The sequence below is a fragment of the Manduca sexta genome, chromosome 20 (genome assembly GCF_014839805.1).
Source record: "Manduca sexta isolate Smith_Timp_Sample1 chromosome 20, JHU_Msex_v1.0, whole genome shotgun sequence".
NCBI classification, from domain to species: Eukaryota; Metazoa; Arthropoda; class Insecta; order Lepidoptera; family Sphingidae; genus Manduca; species Manduca sexta.
This window is the reverse complement of record NC_051134.1, coordinates 13,324,015-13,339,162: the sequence shown is the minus strand read 5'-3', so window position 1 is coordinate 13,339,162 and position 15,148 is coordinate 13,324,015. Positions and strand designations below refer to the sequence as shown.

Here is a 15,148-nt window from a genome sequence, read left to right as displayed (position 1 = left end):
TTTTACAATGTAAGTAAATATTGCGTTATTTCATTATAAAAATGCTACTATTTTTTTTATACCGTGCATGTCCTACTAAGTACAGACATCACTTTATTTCGCAACCAACAATAACAACAACAAGCAGATAGGAAATTTAATAAGGATATGGTGTAAGTGTGTGAGTAAATTTAGAATCAGGAAGAGTAAAGAAGAAAAAGTCCAAAGTTCAGTCCACGATAGGTTTTAATACACACACTACACAATTAACATAAAACACATAAGATAGAAGGAGAGAGAGCAGAAAGTCAAGATAGCGATAGATAGTTTATAGCGCGAAACAGAAAGAACAGTTTTATTACAAAGCGATAGACTTAGCGAATATAAGCTAGCAGTAAAGCTACACAGGTTTATTGTCTAGCGATAGCGGTAGGACTGTTCGGCGACTGTTGTGCGTGTACGCATACAGCGGTCAACGAAGGACGGACCCAAATTGACGTCACGCGCCAGGTAGCCGATGCGAACAATTGTCTCTTATCGCATTAACTATAAAAAACTAGATCGGGTTATGTATATAAAATCTTATTTGAACTATTAATTTTATTTGTCTGTGTGTTAATGTAAAATTTTGTTTATTTGTTTTTCTTTGTTATAATTTTGTAAATAGTCTTTATGTGTTTTTTGTGTTATACTTTAGTGTTCTCCCTATGTGTAGTAAGTGGTGACATGAGTCACCCACAAGGAATATTTGGTAGTTTAAAATCTTTGAACATTATTTTTGTATATTTGTTTGTTACGTAGCTTAGCTGGCAATTTAAATTAGGCACCGAATCCAAAAACATATTTAATGTACATACTTATGAACGTAACACACGTATTGGAAAGGAGGTTATATTGCGTGTGCGTGTAAAGTTAAATTATCTTTTGGATTGTAGTGGTTTTTGGAGTTGATTTTGTATTTTTTTTTTAGTATTTTGTTTTGTTGTTATTTATAAAATACGTCTTATTGAAACCAACATAAAAGGATTCATCGAAATCCTTTTTAATTTTGATGAGTTCCCCTCTGCATCTTTGAAGTTCAAAGTCCTATACCAATGTAATTAAAATGGGACTACCCCAAATCTCTACAAAAAACAAACTTATCAAACAAAAGAAATAAGTATTTAAATCGGACCATGAGGTAAAAAAATACCTCTGAATAAATATTTAAATAAAATAATTTTAACAAAAAATTAAACCGCCTTCAAAAACCACTCAAAACCAAAAAATAATTTCATATAACAAGTATATATTGGATACCAATTTTGGAGTTTCACAGGAAAGCTAAATTCGCGATTTCGTTTTCTTGGACGACCAAATTTTTCTAGTTTTTTTAATTTTAAAACCAAACTACCGAAGCGATGTTGAAAAAAATTTTATGGGACCAATCTGGAGAGAAATTCTTTCGAATAAAAAAAGAATTTTCCAAATCGGTTCATAAATGAGCGAGTTCTGAGGTAACAAACATACAAAAAAAAAAAATAAAAAAAAAAATTCACTTCGAATTGATAACCTCCTCCTTTTTTTTGAAGTCGGGTAAAAATTACGACGAATAGATAAACCTTCTGCTTTTGCAGTCGGTTTAAAAAGATCTACCAATTATTTTTATGGAGATCTTTGTATATAAAACGAATGCTGAAAGCCATTGATTCGGCTAAGGGGTTTAAATTAAAATTCTCTACTGTATAATTTACAAATGTAATTTAGCACACCTTTTTCATTATACACTTGATAAGATATCAAAATATGCTGATAACCGATTTAAAAATATATTTGCAAAATACATGTATCCATACACATCTTATTAGGTTAGATTTTATCTTAATTTTATTATTATTAATGTAAAAAATATGTATCATGGTAACATTTAGTATAATATCAAATCCTTAAATATTGCGAAATTCGAAGCCACTATTGAGCGCAAGTTGTGTAATAAAGCTTATTACAAGATCTCAGAATACTTAGAGGATATAAATGCCTGGGACTAGGCATTTTTGTGTGATTTTCTTTGGAATCATGTCATTTGATCGAGATATATATATATATATATATTTTTCTCTTTCTCTTTATTTGTAATATAACTGTAAGCGGCTCGGGTATGAAATACTCTCTAACTGTCTGTACCTGCGGCGGCGTCGTGTGACGGGTCGGCCACTTCCCTACAATATGGTTGAGAAGGCCGATGGCTGGCACATGCGTCATACTCGTGAACGGGTGCTGCTTGTGTGGACTGTTCTGCCCATTTCGCTTACAATTTCTAATTGCTAGAGGTGCTAGGAGGAAACAATTATAAGGATAATAGAGAAATTTCATGATTCCTGAGAGGGTTGTGCAGTCATATGAAAATTTAAATTAATTTATTCCTTATTTCACGAGCCTATAAATGAACTGCTCTAAACTATTTTTTCTAAACTTTTTTTTTCTCTTTCTATTGGATATTATTTTAATTTTAAAAAATAACACTGACGTAAAGGGTCCTATTTCCCCCCATGGACAGTCCCTATGAACCGATGTTAATCATGAGGCATCAGCCCGTTACATCGGTATGTAAACCTGTGAAACTTATTACATATAATATTAATTTTGGTAGTTAATGGTGAAAGTTTAGTTGCTCACTTTACTCACTCACTCACATTCACTCGTCGTTTATATTATATAATCTTACTCTAAAAATCTATTTGTATCTGCATTACACATTCTCTTCCACAAACGTTGCACCATAATCTTGTGAAGTGACAAACTTTAATAATTTGTCTTTTCAATTAACTCTACACAAGTTTTACCGGATAAAGTTAGTTTAACTCACCTTTTGAGCTCGTGTTTGTATTCATTCATAAATTTCAGTTTGGCATTTCAGGGTTAATATAGGTGGAATAGGTGAAGGTGCAACGATTCAGATTCAGCTATAATACCTTGCTGCGATAGCGAGACACGTGACAGAAGGATCAAAAATTCATTGCATAGCCACTGTTCGTATAATATTTTTTTCCAAAAACTTACACACTCACCATTAATAACATTATCTTGCTATTTATGGCATAGGCAGATTACTTTAGAAAGCTAGGATCATACGCCAATTTTACGACCACCCCCAGTCGGCAACCACGTGCCTGAACAGATGTCTTTTATAACAGCCTTCTTTTAAAAATAAAAATATATAGTATTTTTAAAATATAATTTAAATAGTTATTGCATAGTATTTGCAAAATGACATACAAACCGTTCGACCTAAAATAAAAAATAGTCACTAAATTAGCGTTTTGACAGAGAGGTGAGTGAACACGTAGTAAAAGGACAAAAAAATATGAAGGTGATTCAAAAAGTTCTTGTAATCAGTATTAATATTGGATTGGATTTGATATAATCTTCCTCTAAATTAATACATTTAGAATACTGATCTTCTAACTTACTTATACCTACCGCAAAAATATCGTTTTCTTGACTATCAAAAAAAAACATTTAACTCAGCCATAACTGCGTCGTCTTCCTAAATTCTTTTAACCTCTTTAACAGAGGTGCTTCATTGCTTTAATGTTGGAAATAAGTGATAATCCCTAGGGGTTGAGTCCAGAGAATATGGTGGATGGTCAATGATATCCAAGTGGGCATAACTGATTTCCTTCAACCAGGCATTACCATGGGAAAACAGCACACCCAGTAACATATTCTACGTTTTTTTAATGGTATCTCGTACAATCCGCGCGTTATGAGCATGGGATTGAACCATGTCAAAGAAAATAAAAAACTACAATTCCCCGAGCGAAGTAACACTCGTCAATGTCTAAATTTAAATTAATAAATAAAATTTTCTTGTTCATTGTAATTATTATAATTTTGTAAAATTAAAAAGTGTACTAAGTGTGTAAATGTATTACTTTAGTACGTGAGTAAAACGGTGTTGTTTTCGACTAATTTAATATGTCTCGCCTAAGTTTTAATAATATTAATTAAAAAGTGGTTGTAATATTAGCATATTTTCTCCTCTTATACAATGTGTATGTGTACAAATTACGCATATTTGTTATTATTAGTGCGTCACAAAACGAACCTGTGGTCGTATTCTGACTCACATCTTATTTTTGTTTACCTTAGTATGTTCTGAATATTTTATTTAAGGTTACATAAAGTTGTATTTGAAGTTTTAAAAGCCTTAAGTATGCAAATATTTAGTTAACGGCCACGTGTTTCCTTGATAAAACTTTATATCATTCGGTCATAAAAAGTAGTTGCTAACTGATGTATAGCTATGAGCCCTATGCCGTATATGCATATTTTTATTTTTGAAATTAGTGACGTTCTAATTTAAGGACAGATTGTGCTACAAGAAGTACCCTATAGGTTTTGATTGCCTTGTAAAATCGCAAAATTTACGATAATATGCGACATAAACGGTCATATCCCTTGATCGCGTTGATTTACAACTTTGATTTTTTCACAGCTGAAGACCGTAGTCCCGAGTATTTGATATAAATTTTAGAAAAAGGGTCTTGAATGACAGACAGATGGACAAAAGTGATCCATAAGTATTCCTGTTGAGGTATGGAACGCTTAAAAATAATAACCGCAATTTAAAATAAGTTGCTTAAGTGGGTACATGTTACACATACACCACACGTAGTTGATTACTATCAACCACGAGATTCCTCACAAGCATTTTAACCGTGTTTTACTTCGATGTGTATTATTTTTTTACATTTGTTACACCGTCGGAAGACAGAACTCCGTCATTTATGAATCGATTTGGAATATTCTTTATTATTCTAAGAATATAGGTACCTCCAAATTGGTCCCATAGGTTTTTCAAAACGCATCAGTAGTTTGCTTTTAAAATTAAAATTTTGCTTTCTTGTTCTTGTTTTTTGCGTTGATTTTGGTTGTCTACTTCTTACATACTTATAGTTTAACTCATTTTCCTCTTTTCAGGGGTAGGTAAAGACGTAAAAACTCAGCGCGATAGTCATACCGCGAGCACGTAACACAACTACGCCATCGGACAGACTATATTTTACAAACACTAAAAAGCAACGTTTGAACAAAAAATTATACCGCCTTCAAAAACCACTAAAAACCAAAAATATATAACATTTCCTATACATTGGTTACGGATTTTGAAGTCGGTGACTGATTAAAATTACTAGTTAAGCTAGATAAATTAGTATATGAACAAACATTATATGAAAACAATGCTTTATTTTAATTAGGCACCGACACCTAAATCGGTAACCAGTGTATAGGTAATCTTAAATATTTTTTTGGGTTTTAGTATTTTTTTAAGGCGGTATAATTTTTTTTATTATTTATTTTAATAATTTAATAAATTAATACCAGGTGATTAAATATCATTCGTATTGATAATTATTATTTATGTTTAATTCAAAAAGAATTATAAAAAATATTTTATTTCCATATAATTTGTTTTATTACTTTATTTTTATTGTTTTAGTAAATTTCGCAATCTAACACACTAGTGGTCGTCAAACTAAAGTGAGTGGTCGTTATCTAGTACTTGAACTGTTTATGTACTATTCCCCTTGTTAATCATAATTTATGACTGGAAGTGCGTTGTTTTATATTTTGTTTCACAACAATACTGTATCGAGGACACATTATAAACATGGTCGCTAAAGTTAACAACTCAACTAATTGGAAGCTGATCGTCTGAATAGCCTTATTATATATACTGTATGATAATAACAGGCGTCAAAAGGAAATGGTGACCAATTTGCAGACCAAATTATCATAAATTGCATGAATAGATCTTTTATCATTAAGATCAAATAACAACTTTTAAGTGCAACTATTTACATATATTTACACGAAATATTTATGATGAACATAATGGCAATCTAACCGGTTTTCAGAAAAGCGATAATAATTAGCTATTTATGAGAATTCAGAATGATAAAGATTTCTATTTAAGATTAAATCTGTTAACTTATAAATACTATTATACAAAAAAGTAGGTATTTAACAGTGGCGAAGCGTCCATACAAGCCGATTCCCACCGGCTTCCCTTTTAGGTTTTCGGTGATACTAAACAATATTTTTAATAGGCAAATATAAATTTACAACATATCAGACAATGGACAATAATTATAATAGCTTAACTTAATAATTATAATTGATAACTTAATAATGACATCTATCGGCCATTAGCCCGTTGTTTGTTAATTTAATCGATACCAATTACTTATTTTAAATGACGTTAGATGGCGCACCTTGTATTTAGTTCCCCAGAAATTCCGTTACCTAAGTGAAATTGTGACGCCACAGGCAAAGGTAACCCGCTGTCAAGCGGCTTAATGTCGTAGTATGTTTTTTAATATAGATGGCAGCACTTTCTATGACTTTCTATGCCAGTGTTTGTCGAAATCGCGCGGAAGATATGGGCAAAGGTAACCCGAGCTAGTTCGGCTTCACGTTAACCGACTTTGTATAGTTGTCACTTTTTACGTCCTTCAAACGTCATAATTTATTATGCTACCAAATTGCGGTGTTTGTAAATTGTCATATTCATTTTATTTTTTGATAGTTATGTGATATTTAGTTACCAGCGCTTTGTTTATTTAGAAACTACAAATAAAAGTGTATTATAATGGAAATAACTACTTGTGATCAGTTTAATGTCTACCTTTACGTAAGTATATTATTAGTCGGTGATTTCATATATTAGTATTTAGATGGTAAAATATTTGAAGAAGATCTGAAAGTTTTTGATTTTAGTCACAAAATGTTTGTTAGAAGAAAATAAATATGATATTATACTGAATTAAAAGTAGCACCACGATACAATCAAAAGTTAACGAATAACCTTTCTTGATTATAATTTAAATTGATAATTATATAAGTTTATCATGTAGGTAGACTTAAACTGTTGGTCTGTTTGGCGATCGTGATACCTATTTCTATTACATTTATAGTTTTAATTTGAAAATAAACAGATACTTTTAGTGTAGTGTGGTTATAATTTTAAAACTTACTTTTGTTGCTGTTATAACTAATTAATAGGTAAGTACTTATATTTTGATTAATGGATCGAGAATTATCTTCGTTTATTGTTCGATTTTATGAATGTTTCAATTATTTACGCATAATAGGTAATTTAGTATGTATGTCAACGTTTGTTGATTTCGAATCAAGACTAATCCGTTGTCTTAGTTTTTGTTTGCCGATAAATCGCCCCGATATCTTAACTGACGTCAATTTTTTATACACCGGGTTACCTTTTGAAAAATTTCACCCTTCGCCACTGGTATTTAATAGTAACAATAGTTTATGCGACCAATTCTCTAATATCGGGCGGTATTCCTATTAATAAGTATTCATAATCTCTTATAAGTCAAGCCTTACAGCTCCTAGATTAGGGACCGCATTGTAAACAACATTATCAATTGAATTAATCATTTCTATAAAATACGCACGTTCAGCGTAGGTGAATCATGCAGAAAAAGCGTGTTAGATCTAGAACATTCGTTTGAAAAATAGGCAAGTAATTACAATTATGCCCGCCCTGTGGATTGGGGTCGTATGGAGAATTTCACTACGGTATCCCCTGCCTATCGTAAAAGGCGACTAATAGGGGCTACGATGGAGGTCGTCGGCGGGCAGCAGGGGGCTGTCCGCCCTAGTGCATCTTTGTGCGTCTTTCCACAATTTTCGGTTGCTCCCCGGGATGGACGGCAGTGTGCAGCTGGCCTCATGCTGCCGTAGACGTCGAGGGCGTCCTTCGGTGCGCGGGGGCTTCTGATAATTCCGCCTGGTCACGTGCTGATAATTCCGCCTCATAACATATTTCGACTTTATCTGCATGCCTGTAATAATATTATTTAACGTAAATGTTACTATATATACCCATTATAATATACTAAGGCTGAGCTACATTGTATTAATCATTAATCGTATATTTATGTTGTAAACAATTCGTGTCCTTTCTGTGACTTAGGGCATTAACCCAGACAATCAATATTTTAATTAGTTGGCTTTAACCTTCGTAGAAATTCCAGAACCCAAAATTACAAGTTTGTATACTTAACATAGAAATAGCAATTAGTATACTTATACCATAGGTATATCAGTTCCTAGACAAAGGAGCATATTTCTAATAGTTCTTTACTGTGTCGAAAGCTTCCACGAGCAGGGAACGTCGTGGACGACAATAACCGCACCTATGTGTAGAAATTCCGTTGTTCACATAAGACATTTTTTTTATGGCATAAGCCAGCTAACGAACAAAAAGGTTATCTAATGTTAAATGACTTCCATCGCCCATCATATAACATGAATCAAGGATGTGCTGCACAGCAATCTCCAGTACATCCATTCAATTTATCCCTTGCGTGCCCACGCATAAGCGCAAGGTTTAGAAATTGGGAAAAAGATTTAGCTTACGAAAATCTCCCTATGCGATGGTTTTTCTTTGAGACTATAAGTAAAGTGAGGTAGTGGTATAATGCGAGAAATCCAGCACATTTATGCCGTCGTAAGATATGTTTATAACGTGGTTGTATATTGAGTACCTATTACATATCCCATTCTCTATGTTCGAAGTGCTTGGTGGGGAGTATAGTAAAGCGATCGCAGCGCATGCTATGGCAAAAAAATGCAAAAATTCGGGTGGTCTATGAAGTTTTATACAATTTATTTGTTTTCTGAAATGGGTTATAGATAGCTGGTGTGTTTTGGATTGCAAAAATAGCGGCACGAATAATCGGTGTAAATTCTATATTTTTCCTATGGCTTTATACAAAAAATAAGCGACATAACATTAAATTAAGTTTTAAGAAAAATAAGTAATATATGGGTATAAAGTAGTATTATTTACTTTTTGTTTCATTGATTTGTCGATATGAGCTACAAAATCCCACGATACAAATGAGTGAAGATTCTATTAGAGGCAAATAATCAAACGCGTAAATAAGCCCGAGGTATATTTTTACGATACCTATTTAATACGATGTTTTTGTTATAAAAACAATTGCATTTAATCCAGTGATAACAAGATAATAACTGACTTGTAACAAACAAATTATAATGGTTCTTAAAGTACCTTTAAGAATAAAATAGTACCTAAATGAAGTGTGTTTCTTTATGTTTAAATTTCTGAGAGTAGGAACTTGTTTTATAGGGTGTTAATTTTACCTATGTTTGAATCGAAATATAGGATTGTATTAAATAATTGTTGCCATTATGTCGTAGCCTTTTAATATTTCTTTTTCCTAGCTTTTCAATGTTTTGCTAAAAGTAATTTATTGCCTTTTAACACAGTTAGAAGTTAATATTTTAATATATAAAAACATTTTTAATTGTATACCAGACTCAAATTTAAAATAATTACACTTTACTTTTCTTTAATTAACAGCATCGGAAACATAATGATATAGGTAAGTCCACTGACTTATTATAAGGTGTGAAAAGTGAAAAACCCGATGTAGGTATTTGTAAATCAGTGTAGGAGCGAGGTATGGAAAAAATGTGAGATAGAAAGATCGATAATGTTAAGACAAATCTCTTTGTATAATAATATAATAATATCAGCCCTGTATTATATACTGTCCCACTGTTGGGCACGGGCGTGCCCTACTACTACTGAGAGGGATTAGGCCTTAGTCCACCTCGCTGGCCTAGTGCGGATTGATAGACTTCAAACACCCTTGAAAATTCCTATAGAGAAGATCTCAGGTATGCATGTTTCCTCACGATGTTTTACTTTACCGTTAAAGCAAGCGATAATTCACACACAATACACACATAATTTTCTTTAGAAAAGTCAGGGGGGTGTGCCCTTGGGATTTTAACCTGCTTATATTCGTCTCGGCGGTCCGTCCCACAATCTCTTTGTATGCTAGCTCATTTCTGATCAAAACTGTGATCGTTCAGCAGTGGCGCAGGGTCCGTATAACCCGATTCCTGCCGGCTTCGCTTTATGCAGCATTTCTCTGGAATCTAAATACCATTAAAACGATTTGAAGACCTCCTTTATACATATTAGTACCTATATGTTGTATCGGTTCCTTTACGGACCATTTCACATTTCGTCACTATCGTTCAGTCTGTTTTAAGCCATGCGTCGTATATAAACCGGTTTTCCATGGTCAGAAATATTATACTACGTACGCCATTTTATGTGGAGGTTTATTGTGTACACTTTTTGGAAAACACGACACAAAAGTTTGTATAATTCGCAAATATTAGTTTCGGGTATACAAAAGTACTTACAAGGTCATGATTTCCACGAAAAAAAATCTTAATATAGTCAGCATCATGTAATGGTAAGTAATCGTTAAAAGTATTTAAAAATAAAAAAAAATAATAAATTTTAGTATGGAAAATCACGCAAACAACATTACAAACTTTGGAAACGAATACGAGAATATTCTTTCTAAGGGCCCCGTAACCTCAGTGATATGAAATCATTATATTGATAGGCATAGGTCAACGAATTCTACCAGATATGCATTATCTTTGCGTTCGGGGCCTTGAATATATTGATAGGACGTTAACAATAATTTACATCCTAATTAGATAGGTATATACGGCTATAATCAAACATTGGTTTCCAATTTACTATTTATAGATTGGTAGGGATTAGGGCCATCCCCAAAATATACCATGTACAAGCAGGATAATATTATATATATTTTGTTCAATGAAAATAACTTACACAATAATTAATTTTTATTACCTTTTTCTCGCGACTCCACTGCACAAAAAAAAATTGTACTAAGAGAAAATCTTGATACATGGCAATTACATATGTAAGCCAATTAATGCGCGCTTGTAATTAAAATTATACAGTAAGCCTTACCGGATGTATTTATTTATTAGGTTTTCCAGCAGACTTAACACTACGATTATAATAATTTAAATATTATAACTTATAGCTATAATGTAAGCCCAAGGCAGGAAAACTCAACATGTGTATAATTTAATCTAAAAGTGACTTAAGCGCATTTATCCCTTTTAAATTATTATATTCTATTACCTTAAGAGGTAGATAAATTTATTTGCCTTCAAGCAAACATCTAAACATTCGATAATCGACTATACCCTGACTCTATGCATATTTTATATATACAATCGTCAGCACTTTATTATACTTAATTTGTGTCTTTACTAATAGTATGATAAGTTCATTATGAAACAGTTTTGCCAGCAAAAAAAGAATTTTCTGCTACATAAATCCCTAAATCACTTAACGGTCCCTGTCGCTATCCGACTGAAGGGCGTTAACGCCATCAATTAAAAAAACAATTATTTCCTATGGAAGTAAATTACTGGGATACCAAATAGCGAAAGTGTTAATCCAGGACATAATCTATTCCATCCAAATCCGTTCAGCTGCGTTTAGTTTTTATAAACAACCAAACATTTTCACATTCTTTCGTCTTTATAAGTAATAAGATAATAATAATAACTGGTTTACTCCTTTAAACAAACAATAGAAACAGAGAACGTTATGAACGCAATAAGGACCGCAAAACTAAAATCGTGTAATGGAAACAGAAGTCTTCACAGGAGACACTGACACGAGCAGTGTGTTACTGCTCCTGTCGACAAATCAGCTTCAAGCATGGCTGCAGATAGACGACCTGTTCCCGGCCCGCAAGGCTTTATGTTAGCCAGATCAAGTGATTGAATAGAACTGAAGATGCAATGGTACGCAACTACTAGTAAAATTATACTCATAGTAATTTCTTTCACAGGTTAATACACCCTTATCTTCCTAGAATGTCGTAATAATAAACACAGGCAGCATTGCCCGAATTTTTTTATTTCTTTCATAATTACTTTCACGTGCTGTTGGCTTAAGCCCGTGCTGACCGTAATTCCAAATGGAAAACATTTAAAAAACAAAAAATACAATAATAATTGTCTATTAGGAATTAGGAACATATGGTCAATGATGAAATATTTTGTCAGCAAACAAGAGGGTAATGAAAAATTGTAATAAATTTCATACTTTATTTTGAGGTATTTTTAACGCAACAATATACTTAATAATATCACTGACTTCGAGTAATTGACAGTATTATTATCACGCGTTACAATTACAATAGGCACAGCTTAATATAATATTTACATTGGAACAAACCGATCTGATAAGAACTAAACAGCTGGCATTTGTTGAGTACAGACGAATAGTCACAAACACGAGTGGGTAAACAGCTTATTCGGGTGTATTTACTCATAACTTATAGTCATATTCATGCAAGAAATATTCGCAAGTAATTGGGGCGAATTATTCGCCAATAGTCTAAATGAGGCATAACGAGTAGTTAGAATAAAATAATTTATCACCTGATTATATGTTTACTTATTCGTAAAATGTAGGTACGTATGTATTTTTCAGCGGCCAAAAAAATGGATGATACGATCAAAAATATGGATCATGAGAGGCTTTTTAATATCGGGCAATCCAGACAAATCTATAACTGTCCCATATTATATGGACTAATTTGCAATTCCATGAGGTATAATATCAAGAATCTTACACCCAAGCTTTTTGATTAGTATAGTAATTTTGACATTTTAAAAGTAAATCTAAGTCTACATTATACTGGCTATTAATGTAGTTCTTTTGATGCCATTCGTTTTATTTATACATTTCAAATATCGAATATTATTTTACATTATGAAATCAATAACACAAACATGAATACAACTAATATAAGTGGATTGGTTTAATTTGATCAGTGTAGTAACGGACATTCATTTCATTGAGATCAACGGTCAAAGTTATTGTTGTTTTTTTACAAATTATGCTGTTTGTGATGTGGCAATTTTTTAAGGATTTTACTTTAGCTGTTACTGTTACATTGTATAAAATAAAACTTGCTGTAAATTTCGACACCGTATTTATAAGTATATATTGGTAAGCCGTATTTTAAACAAACATACTTAATAATAAGAGAGCCCACACCTTTGACACCCCCACCTTAGAGACCTACCACACCGGCGGATTGCGATCAATTTCATTGCGGAGAAAAGGCGTAGCGAATTCGTTATGAACACGCCACGGATGTGTAGTGCAAGTACAGCGATCACGTTGCGAATGCGCAGCGAACACGCTGTGGGCACATACCGCGATTTGGCCAGTCACCAACAGAATGGATTCCGACGAGGAAACAGTGCTGTTAACTTTATTCATTCTAAGTCATTTACAATTAACACGAAATATTTTAAGAAAATTTATGTTCTATTTTACGAAACATTAAAAACTGATTAAGTACTAAGTGTTATTTTGCAAACGAAAGTTTTGTTTCAAGATGCGAATATCAATATTTATTTTTATGAGCTGTTGACACTTCGGAAAAAAGGATTGTTATATGAGTATCCAAAATGACGTCTGTGAAACGCATCTGCATCCGCGACGTGTTCGCTGCGAAGTCGCGGTGAGTTCGCTACGCCTCCGCTCCGCTGTCGATTCATTCGCAATTTGCCAGCGTAATAAGAGCCAAGCTCGCATAACTTCAAAACCACAATTTGTTTTTAAAAACAATGAATAACACCATGTTTTGTTACATTATACTAAAATGAACACAATTACACGAATAATTAATCTAGTATGTGCTTGTAAACTAATAAAAAAAAATTACTGTACTCATCACTTATAACATTATGTTTCGCCTTATCTTACAATTATGCAAATCTCTTCTGTTACAAGATATTACCTTTTTCTATAAAATTACATACAATTTGGAATTTTATACATATTCTTAAGTACCTAAGTTGACAATTATATTTATTAATATTCAAGTACGAGTTATTGGATGATTGCATAATATTATGCATATATCATAAAATTTTTGGCTTATCAGGCGCGACAGGGGCCATTTTCTAAATAGCTCCTCGACAGCACAAATGTACAACAATATGGGTACAGTCAGCCTCAAATGAATGTGTTCGTGGATAAAGACCTAATATATGTTAGGTACATATTACAATTCAATTAATTGGAAATGTGTTCCTGTCAATACATTCTTTTGGCGCTGAGCATATAACGACCATAATACGGAAGGAATACGGACGAGTAGGTTGTGTCAGGCCTTAGGACAAATTAGGCACCGGAAAGCATCAATGAAAACTCGCAAAAACTCATTAGATAAACTAAAGACAAATTAAATTAAAGATTAATAAATTCTGAGGACAAGTAACTCAGAATTTATTTAGCTACAGATAATGTATCATTGAGTCAATCCAGTTTAGTAGATATATATCAAACATATATATATCTAACTTTATTTTTAGATTAACATTTGGTACAAACTTATTTTTATCATTATTACATCCGTGAATTCATTTTGTTCCTCGAAGTTATATATAACTTAAGACTCCCACGAGCCAACGGGCTTATGTATCCGTTAAATTTATTTTACGGCGCACGAGTAACGGGCGGAAATATAAAATATACATTATAATTTATTCAAAAAAATCAATTTGGGTCTGTTCGAAAATTTTAAACTACCAAAATCTTCTTTATTGAAATGTCTATTTAGTCCATTGAAAAGTTACATTTGGGCTTGGGTTTTTTAGAGGACGCAATTTTATATTTTTAAAGTGTAGGGGGGGTCAGTCTAAAGCTAAAACCAAGTTTGTGGGGTCGCCACCCTTGTCCCACGGCCGCCATCTTGAAAATAGGGTTGAAATGGTTTTACGATGTATCTCTTAAACTATTAATCTGACAAAAAAAAATGTGTACACATTTTTTGTTGCAAATTAAATTCTCTACAACTTTGGTCCAGTAACTTTTGTCGTAGAACTATAAATAAAAAAGTTATAAGCGAAAATGTTAAGAAATTCAATGTTAAACAATGTCCATTGCAACGTCATCAGAACGTGTGTTTATAAGGTTCATAATACTTTTTTTGTACTCTCATTAATACCCAAATACCCAAGGAACCATTAGGGAACAAAAGAACATCTGCCTGCTATTATTATTATTATTTCTAACCTCTCTTATTGTAAGAATAGCTGATAATATTGTGTTGAAGTTGTCGTTGAACTTATATCTTTTAGTTGTGCTGTGCTTTAAAAGACTTTTAAAAGTCAAAATGCTAATAAAAAAGTAGTTTAAAAGACTTTAAAAAAAAAGTAGTTTAAAACACTTTTAAAAAAAAGTAGTTTAAAAGAC

The 15,148-nt window shown here is 32.5% G+C and overlaps 1 protein-coding gene across 2 annotated transcripts in view; it reads right to left on the bottom strand.

The window, feature by feature from the left end:
* LOC115456418 overlaps positions 1-15,148 on the bottom strand; it is a 344,631-nt gene that overhangs the window by 199,888 nt on the left and 129,595 nt on the right. The window lies entirely within an intron of this gene.